General features: G+C 48.0%; 1 long non-coding RNA gene across 1 annotated transcript; it reads left to right on the top strand.

Annotated features, from left to right (window-relative positions):
- Positions 1–1,679: 1,679 nt before the first annotated feature.
- LOC111229902 lies at positions 1,680–2,337 on the top strand. The gene is made up of 3 exons (XR_002665421.1): positions 1,680–1,769; positions 1,861–1,925; positions 2,013–2,337. It is a non-coding gene; the product is annotated as an uncharacterized LOC111229902 (long non-coding RNA).
- The last annotated feature ends 5,724 nt before the right edge of the window (positions 2,338–8,061 follow it).

Here is an 8,061-nt window from a genome sequence, read left to right as displayed (position 1 = left end):
TTAGAACAACCACTAACACTGTGTCAGCCACTGTCAAATACAAGCTAACAAACAACATAAACAAATAGGCCTAACTAAGCTTACCGTCTCGTCTCGTCGTCTCCCGCTTATCCGGATCCGGGCAGCAGCCTCAGCAAAGAGGTCCAGACGGCCCTCTCCCCAGCCACTTCCACCAGTTCCTCCGGGAGAATCCCGAGGCGTCTCCTCTCACCAGCACACAACTTTCAACACACCAGAGTTCGCTACCGCGGGAGAATGTACCGAGGACGTATCCAAAGGCCAGCCCGCCGAGATTTTGAATAATCCCCGCCCACGCGGGTTCCTTGGTCGACCTCGAGGGTCTCCTCCGCGGTGGGACATGCCCGAAACACCTCCCGGGGAGGCGTCCAGGAGGCATCCTCACCAGGAGTGCCCGAACCACCTTCAACTGGCTCCTTCTCGAACATGGAGGAGCAGGGCGGGCTCTACTCGGCGAGTCCCTCCCGGATGCACCGAAGCTCCTCTACCTAGTCTCTAAGGCTGCAGCGCGGCCACTCCTGACGAGAGGACGCAAACTTCATTTCGGGCGCCGCTTGTATTGATGTCGCGATCTCGTTCTTGTCGCGTCCATTACTCAAGCTATGACCAGTAGGGAAGTGCAGGATCGGAACGTAGAAGTCGAGCCGGGTAAAATTGAGAGCTTCGCCTTGCCGGCTTAGGCTCCCTTTCCCAGCACAACGCGAGCGCGATTCAGCGGCCCCGCATCACTGCTGACGACCGGTCGCGCCATCCGTCATCCAATCGACTGACTCGATTGTCCCGCTCCATCCTATCCCCTTACTACATCGTGAACAAGATCCCCGAGGATACTTAAACTCTCCACCTTGAGGCAAGAGCCCCCCCACCCCCCGACCTGGAGCGGGGCAACCACACGGCCGTTTCCGGCTGAGAAACCGAAATGGCCTTCAGACTTGGAAGGTTGCTGATTTTCAATCCCAGCCGTTTGTCACACTCGCGCGCGAGACCGCCCAAAGCGAGAGCTGAAGGTCGTGCGCTCGATTGAAGAACTAAGAGGACCACATCATCCGCAACAAAAAGCAGAGATGAGATTCCTACAGCGCGGGCCATCCCGGAAACCAGAACCCAGGATTCCCACCACCCGGCTCGCGCCTACAAATTCTGTCCATAAAAGTTACCTAGACAGGAACGGTGACAAAGGCTGCCCTGGCGAGTCCGAACCCTACCCCCGGGGACAGGTCTCGCACTTCACTGCCAGGCTACGCGAACTGAGACTGGGGACAGCAACTCACGTCTTGGTACAGGGTTTATGGCGCAACTATCACTAAGCCGGGGGCCACTGCACCCACTACGTTCCCGTAGAGTGCCCCACGACAGGAGGAGCCTCTGCGAATGGGAACTATCGGACCGTATCGTACGAAGCCTTCTACCAGATCTTACAAAACACAATGTGGACTGGATTGGCAAACCCATGCTCCCTCCAGCACACCCAAGCAGAGGCGTAAAGGAGACGTGAGGTCCACAGAATCCACGCCCAGGACGGAATAAACCAGACATTGACCTCCTCCTCGATCTGAGGTTCAAACCTATCGGACGGAACCCTCTTTTCCAAGTACCCTGGTGTAAGGCAGTATGGTCATGCTGGCTGGGGGCTGAATTGTACTTGTCGAGGGTATAAAAGGCAGCCGTGTCCCTCTCTCGTCCTCTCACTTCCTGGTCCGAAGCCCCTTCCGCTTCCCGGCCTTCCGCTTCTTCCTCTGCTCTCGAGTCGGGTAGGTGCGTGGCTGCAGTCTCTGCAGGTTGCTTCTTTTTTAATCACATTAACCTCTGCATTGAATTGTTTAACTTTGTGTGGGTGTGTAGTGGTCCCTGGTGATTGAGGAGACGGTGGCGATTCTCCCTGTTCGCTATAAACATTAACGGACAAGGTACAGACACCTTAACATTTATGTTCCATTCCAACGATAGCCGTTAGCTCAGGTGTTAAACACCTCACCTGTCCAACTTTTTTATAGCGGATCCCGAACGCACCGCAGACGCTCCGGTCCAGTACAGAGCGGAGCAGAGCCTCCTGTCGCTATCCTCCTCGGGAGGGTTCCTGCTGTTCGGGATCTGTGGTTAACGGTGGATTTCAAGTAAGGTGCAGGAACACTGCTGCTTCGCCGGCCCGCAATCGGTGGTGGCTGGGCGCTGTGGACTGGCTTGCTGCCCCGTTCAATAGACTGACGGGTGTGCGTCTTTCCTGCTTCGCTGGCTTTTGCTTCGCTTGCTGCCTCTGCTACTGCTGTTAGGTGACGGCCTTTTCCTGCCGGTTGCCGCTCGCTCCCCCCCGGTCCTCCGGTGCCCGTTTCCCCTTCTGGGAGGCGGACTTAGTGGGAGTTGCTCCGTCACGACTGTGTGTGTGTGTGTGTGTCTGCGTGTGTGCGCGCGGTTGTGTTGATTTGAGAAGAGATGAATGGTCATATTTATTGACTGGCTGTGTGGATGAGTGAGCGTGTGCAGGGGTTGGACGGGATCGGGTATTGTTTTTTTTATGAATGTTTATGCATGTCAATTTCTAAGAATGTATTGGTTGAGCTAATGGGTTGGTCATTTATCATTTAGTTTATTTCAATTGAAGGATTGGTTAATTTCTTTTTTTTGTTATTTACCTCTTGTTTGGAGTTTCAGTCTTAGACTGTTAATATTGTTTGGTTTTGTTTCTTTTGGACAATTAGTAGTTTACGTTTTTTTTAATAAGGGGTTTGTGTTATTGTGCCTTGTGTTGATTAATTGTGTTTTCCCTTTCCTCCATAGTTGCTGAGAGCCGACGGTGGCAGCGGTGTCCTGGGTGGTGGTTCCCCTTTTGTGTGCCGTGATTTTGGATTTGGTTGTTTCGCACTTCACCTTTGTATGCGTGTCACGTGAGAGTGGGGTGCCCTTTTCTTTCGTTTGGACCCCCTCCCTCTACATTTTCCTCCACCGTTGGTCAGCTTCAGCTATTGGAGTAGGGTATTAATTATTAGCTTTGTTTTGAAATACCCTTTCTTTGTGTGACCAACCTATAATAAACGTGTTAATTATTTTTTTGCTACTGTGAACCACGTCTCCTGCCCTTCTTTGTATGACTTCCCTGTGTGCCTTTTCCTTATAGTCATATTAATTTACAGTTCCCTGGGTGCAATTCCCAGGGTGGCGTTGTTGGTTTCCTTTTTTTTTTTTTTTTATATAATTGAACTGGTATTACAATATTCTGGGCCCTCGAATCGCCACACTGGCATAGACCTTACCAGGGAGGCTGAGGAGTGTAATTCCACGGTAGTTGGAACACACCCTCTGGTCTCCCTTCTTAAAGATGGCGACCACCACCCCGGTTTGCCACTCCAAAGGCACTGCCCCCGATGTCCACGCAATGTTGCAGAGGCGTGTCAACCAAGACAGCCCTACAGCATCCAGAGCCTTGAGATACCCAGGGCGGATCTCATCAACCCCCGGGGCTCTGCCACCGCGCAGTTGTTTCACTACCTCGGCGACTTCTGCCCCGGAGATTAGATCATCCATCCCCAGGTCTCTTGGCTCTGTTTCCTCCACGGAATACGTGTTGGTGGGATTGAGGAGCTCCTCAAAGTATTCCTTCCACCGTCCGACTATATCCTCAGTTGACGTCAGCAGCTCCCCGCCCCCACTGTAAACAGTGTGAGCGAGTTGCCGCCTTCCCCCCCTGAGGCGCCGGACGGTTTGCCAGAACCTTTTTGGAGCCGATCGATAGTCTTCCTCCATTGTCTCACCGAACTCCTCCCACGTCCGAGTTTTTGCCTCAGCAACTGCCGCAGCTGCACTCCGCTTGGCCCGCCGGTACCAGTCAGCTGATTCCTGAGACCCACAGGCCAACCACGCCCTGTAGGCCTCCTTCTTCAGCCTGACGGCTTCCCCCACCGCCGGTGTCCACCAGCGGGTACGGGGGTTACCGCCACGACTGGCCCCAGCTACCTTGCGGCCGCAGCTTGCAACAGCTGCCTCAACAATAGCAGAGCGGAACAAGGCCCATTCGGACTCAATGTCCCCCACTGCCCTCGGGACGCGGTCGAAACTCTGCCGGAGGTGTGCGTTGAAAATCATCTTGACGGGTTCTTCCGCCAGGTTTTCCCAGCAGACCCTCACAACCCGTTTGGGCCTGCCAGGTGTGCGAGGCGTCTTCCCCCGCCATCTGATCCAACTCATCACCAGGTGGTGGTCGGTTGACAACTCTGCTCCTCTCTTTACCCGAGTGTCCAAAACATGCGGCCGCAGGTCTGATGATACGACTACAAAGTCGATCATAGACAGGCGACCTAGGGTGTCCTGGTGCCAAGTGCACCTGTGGACATCCTTATGTTTGAACATGGTGTTAGTTGTGGCCAAGCTGTGACTAGCACAGAAGTCCAATAACTGAACGCCGCTCGGGTTCAGATCGGGCAGGCCGTTCCTCCCCACCACACCCTTCCAGGTCACGCTGTCATTGCCCACGTGAGCGTTGAAGTCTCCCAGTAGGACAATGGAGTCCCCTTTTGGGGCACTTTCCAGCACCCGTCCCAAGGACTCCAAAAAGGGCGGGTAGTCTGAACTGCTGTTCGGCGCATAAGCACCGACAACAGTCAGAACCCGATCCCCGACCCGAAGGCGCAGGGACGCAACCCTTTCGTCCACCGGGGTAAACTCCAACATACAGGCAGAGAGCCTGGGGGACACCAAGAAGCCCACCCCGGCCCTCCGCCTCTCACCCGGAGCAACTCCAGCAAAGAGGAGAGACCAGCCCCTCTCAAGGACTTGGGTTCCGGAGCCGACGCTATGTGTCGAGGTGAGGCCAACTATATCTAGCCGGTATCGCTCGACCTCTTCCACAAGCTCCCGCTCCTTCCCCGCCAGAGAGGTGACGTTCCATGCTCCAAAAAACAGTTTCCGTAAAGTTTACCATTCTGATATATCTTTTAGCTGACAACAAACTCCTCAATCCTCAAAAAACTCCTAAGTCTGGGTCTGACTGTGGCCCAAACTGCCGAGTCTCTGTGATGTTTCCTCAGCTAACCATCTTGATAGGCACTGCTCTTTCACCTGTCAACCTAGCCCAAGCAGCGGTGGTGGGCGGGGCTTAAGACCTTAAACAGAATTTCTCAAAGAGGAAGTAAGTGTAGATGTGGTTCCAGCCCCAGTTTTCCATTTTTCCATTTTTCCCACTTTTTATGTGGGAAAACCATGTCAACCAAAATATTAATCATAGCAGAGTATCTTTACATAGTTTAAAACATGTCTGGACAGAAACTTGATCAAATATTGCTTTTTTAAGTTTGGATTTAAACATAACTGAACTCATATTTTGACAGAATGAGTGTTACTTAATAAAGGTTGTTATTTTAGCCAGTGGCGTAATTATTATTATAATTATTTTTCATATTAGTGTTATCATTATTTCTTACGGTTATTTGTCACTTCACCACAATTTAATAATTTTAATATTTATTAATATAATAATAATAATAATAATAATACATTTTTATGTAAGAAATTAAACCATAATTTAAGACATTTAACAATAAATGTCTCTTTATGTACAATGTATATATATATATGTATCAAGCACCAGCTAATTACACAAAGACCCATATCTGTCCTTCTTGATTGACATGTGTCAGCTTAAACTGTGTAGTTGTGGTTGTAGTTCTGACGTTGTAGCGAGGACCTTTTCCTCGGTCCTATCATTAGCTGATGTGCATTGTTTGGGCTACATTCCAAGTGGAGCATGTAATTGTTTACCTGCTGCGGGGGTATGTTCTGAAGCTAGTGATTCATAATGTCAGCTGTCACGCCATTATACTGCATTGCACCATCTGTCTTGAGGTCTAATGCTGCTGTCCTGTATACGATGAAGCCTGTTAAGATCATCGACTTCATAGTTATTGTTATTGCTTAAGTGTCATAATTATACATTATTGAACTTTAAGAGACATTAGGTTGGTTATTCACAATCTGCGTGTATAGCTGTGACAGCTGTGACACACTCACGAAGGTCCGACCTGATGCCGGGTATCCTGTTTGTTGTTGTATTTGCGGGGATGGGGCGTGTTTAACGCCCGCCTACACCTGTTTGGCCAATATGCTCTCAGCACTGATTCACGTGTCGCAACGTGGAGTCTCTTACTATCACTGGAAACACTGATCTTCTTGAGCATTCTAGAGGAAACATAGTATATTTTCAGACGCCCGTTGCTTATCTGTTCAGATTACGCAGAAAATTCTTAATGTCACTTGCCGTAACTTCTTTGTAATGATCAACACGGAGACAGATTATTCGTTAATTTCTATACTAAGTTACGTACTGCAGTGAGTCTTCACTGTATCACCTGAACGCACCTACCAGTGATAGAGAATTAGTTTAAACATCATGTGCACTCAACTATAAGTCTAGCAATTCCACTGTAGTTTTCAGTATGTTGATAATCCATTAATAGCATCGATATAGATACATTCATGATGTAGGACTGCATAGTGCTATGCTACATATCTACTACTGATTCTGCATCACTCTATCTGAGGAGCTAGATATAAATAATTGCCCTGTCAGTACACAACACAGCCGTCCATATTACGCAAAAGTTTATCCAAAGGCTGACATACCAGACGTGTTAACTGCGTGAAGATAATGGTTGTGGTATAGGACACAACCACTGTTAGGGTAAGGACTTAAAGTCTAGAGTTGGTTTTGGTCTTTTTTATGTCATTTATGACATAACAAAAATATAGAGGACTATCTTGTGAACAGCTGAGACTCACCTGTTTTTCTATGTTTGGCTTTTCTTCTTGAACTTGGGCAGTAGCTGCTGAAGCAGTTCCTTAGCAGCCATCGGTCTTTGAGTGCATGTGCTCTCATTGGAAAAGTGGAATGTGGTGCTCTCGCGGTGTGAAGAACCTGAGCAGCTGACTTTGGATTTACCATCTGTGGATCTTCTGACTGTACAGCAAGAATTAAAATGCAGCTGAGACACAACCACAGCATCGTTATCACTGCACTAGATGTTACATGGTGGTGTCCAGTACTCACAGCGAATATCTGCATATAGGTGACTGACTGTGAAGCGGTTCCTTGCCCTCTGGACCCCAGGCTATACGTTCAGCCATCAGATAAAGTGTGCATCCCTGCTTCCTCTGACGAACCTTTTCACCACCGCAAGCACTCTCTGAGGTGATGCCATGGCAAAAAGAGAACTGAAAAAACATTTAAACTGTTGATGATTATCATCAATAATCATGTCCTGTGTATGGATTCTGCCACAAAGATAAAAAAAAAGATGAACAGGGCGTTTGATAGAATTGTGTTTTACCTCTTAAACATCTGTTTAGCGCTATGACAAAAACCACCCAGTCGTTACTGTGTGGAGTGGTGCAGAATTCACATTAATGAACATTACACTATGATATTTAGCACTTTGTATGATTGCAAACACGACAAATTCAGCTGATGGACAACGTCGTAAATTTATGTTTGTTTACGCGTTCATCCTCCGCTAGATACCTGAACACAAAATAGCCACTGTTCGGTTGACGGTTTTTATTACATCAACTTAGCTAACCAGTTAGCTACCGTTAACAGACAAGAATAGAAAAAGCTGAGGGGAGAAGTCGCCAGTAAAATTACTTTACCTCAAAAATAAACCAATACTGCAGCGAGTACCTCGCTTTCCGTCAAACATAATCTCGAGTTATATGTTATTTGTAAAATCATAGTTTGCAATTAACTGAATTTAGACTACTCTAACATGAGGCCCTGACTTCAGCGCCGACAATGAAGCAGAGATGTAACAAAAAATTGTTCGGGGGATAAAACGGTAAAATAAGAGTTCCAGTCAGAGCGGCGACAGCGACATTTCAATAATATTTACAGTACAGTCACAGTATTAAACCTGCTAATAATACACACACATACAACACACACACACAACTATATTATTTAGTATATCATATAATAGTTATTATATATATATATATAGTATATATTAATACTACTAAATAATATAATATATAATCATATAATCATATATTAATATACTTTAC

Source organism: Seriola dumerili, unplaced genomic scaffold (assembly GCF_002260705.1).
Source record: "Seriola dumerili isolate Sdu_G_001 unplaced genomic scaffold, Sdu_1.0 BDQW01000242.1, whole genome shotgun sequence".
NCBI classification, from domain to species: Eukaryota; Metazoa; Chordata; class Actinopteri; order Carangiformes; family Carangidae; genus Seriola; species Seriola dumerili.
Note: the sequence above shows the minus strand (reverse complement) of the source record. Positions and strands in the feature narration are given on the sequence as shown.